Source organism: Bidens hawaiensis, unplaced genomic scaffold (genome assembly GCF_021521415.1).
Source record: "Bidens hawaiensis isolate Kalapana, Puna unplaced genomic scaffold, B.hawaiensis_p1.1 tig00419403_1, whole genome shotgun sequence".
In the NCBI taxonomy this organism is placed as follows: Eukaryota; Viridiplantae; Streptophyta; class Magnoliopsida; order Asterales; family Asteraceae; genus Bidens; species Bidens hawaiensis.
In genome coordinates, this window is record NW_027504850.1 from 735,397 (window position 1) to 737,927 (window position 2,531).

The window sequence follows — 2,531 nt, forward strand, 5'->3', positions numbered from 1 at the left end:
TAAAATATAACATAAATTATAAGATTCGAAACATCATGACCATATTCAGATGCCAGCCTCTTCAATCCTGCCATGTGTCCATCTCAAACTAGCTGTCTCAAACTGTTAACCTGCGTGCATACTAAAAGTCAGCTACGATGAGTGAGTTCTAGTTAATCACATAACTTACTTTACATACACATATGCGTGCCCGAAGGTACGCTTATCATACATAACCTGTTCATCATTCATCCATACATATTCATAGCTAATCTTACGTTATAAAGAGCATTCGCCCTACATACCTCGGATATTATTAGGGTCCGGTACCCTTCATCCTCGGATATTATTAGGGTCCGGTACCCTACATCCTCGGATATTATTAGGGTCCGGTCACCCTTCATCCTCGGATATTATTAGGGTCCGGTCACCCTCCATCCTCGGATATTATTAGGGTCCGGTACCCTTTCTTCCATCCCTCCTTAACATACTTTCTATATACATAATCGTAACTTTGGCACATACATACATAATTCATTCTTCATATTACAACATACATATAACATCAACCATTTCCTGGCAGTACATGCAATTCCGAAGATCGTTCATGTACCGGCAAGAAACCATTCATACATTTCACATAATACATATATGGCATACACTTATCACTTAGGATAAGTGTATTAACTAATCACATCGAGTATGCACACAACCCCGAAAACATAACAAGGAATGGGGCTAGAAACTCACCTGAAGTCCGTTACGTTCACCGTTAATGGTAATTCCTTTCTTGAGCTGTGCACGGCTAACTGTATAATATTTACATGTACCAATTAACTATTATATCTCATATCGTATTTCTATCTTTTTTATAACCCACAACGAACAGGGGTCCGGGGGCAGCGCCCCTGGCAGCGAGGTCTAGGGGCGGCAGCCCCTAGCAGGGTCCAAGGGGCAGAGCCCCTTGCTAGGGTCGAGCTGCCAGGTCAGCTTGGAAAAATTTTATTTCTATTAACTATCGTATCACATTTTCCATTAACATTTTGAATCGTTAATTAACTTGCTACCTAAAAGTTCAAGGGTTTCCTTATAATTTCTTCTTTAAGTCCAAGGACCATTCAGCAATTCTGTTAAACTTCTAGTTCGTTACTTATCCTTAACGAATTGACTTGTCATGACGAACTGGTTCTTGTAACGAATTGAACCCTCTAACGAACTGGACCCTTAACGAATCAGTCCATAGCGAACCAGTCTATGTAACGAATTGGACCTTCCAATTCTTTATCTTTTAACTATAGCGAATCAAGGGTAATTCGAGGTCCAATTCGTTATCTTTTAACTATAGCGAATCAAGGGTAATTCGCTATCTTTTCACTTAACGAACTGAAGCTAGTTCGTTATTTTCCCATGGAGGAAAGCTAGCGAATTACTTCTAATTCGTTAGTTACTCCTTAGCGAACTAGGGTTAGGTCAGGGAATGTCAGAACATTCTCTGACATTCCTTAACCTCGTACCACTTTTCCGGCGCCGCCTTTCCGGCGCCGTTTTCGCCGGAAAACCGGAAATCTCGCCGCAAAAACGAGATTTCTTTGTTTCTCCACCATTTTTCAACGTTTTTCGTCCCGTTCGATCCAGATCTGAGCTAGGGTGACCCCTAAGCTCATCTTAGGTTCGTTTTATATCTGAATCCACCCTAATCTCGTGAATTAAATGGTTTAACGGTGTCGGCTCGTCGTTTCGCGATTATATCTAACGGGTTTAAGCTCATACAACATCATACTATTATTACCTCGAGTCGGGATCGATTCGTCTTTCTTGGTTCGGCTAGACAAGGAGAGAACTAGAGAGAGATCTTAAGTGTGTATTTTGGGTGGTGTATGGAATATGTGTGAAATGGAATTAAATGGTGATTAAGGGTTTATATATTTATGGATCATGGGCTAAGCCCATGGTCTTTCCCTTTTTCTTTCCTAACCCAAGTCCATAACCCATATCCATTTACCCAACACTAGCTCAACTCGTAATCTATTTATCTAAACCGGTAACGACCCACCATAAAATAGACGAAATTTATTTTATTATTGAAACCAAAAGTAGGATGTTACAGCAAGTGACGAATCAGAGTCTAATACTGATTCAGATGATTCAAGTATTGAACAACAGGAGAACTTTGCTTGCATGGCAAATATAGAAGAGGTTAGTTCAAATTCTTGTAAATCTGTTTATGTTGATTTGGGTAAAGTAATGGAATTTGCCGCTAATGAACCAAAGTGTGTTCATTGTGGTGAATTGAAGTCTAAACTTGAGTCATCATGTTACCAAAATGATCAACTGGTTCGTGATTTAACTATGGTTCTTGATAACTATCAACAAGCTGTTAAAACTAAATAAAAAGCAAATGAGAAACTTAAAGCTTTGTCGGATAGTAATCATGATCTAGAAGCAGAAGTGAATGTTAAATTAGTCTTGATTTAGAATCAATTTCAAGAGATTTTAAATCTAAGAAAAAATGTTACAAAACTTGAATATGAGATATTAGAACTAAAGAACAA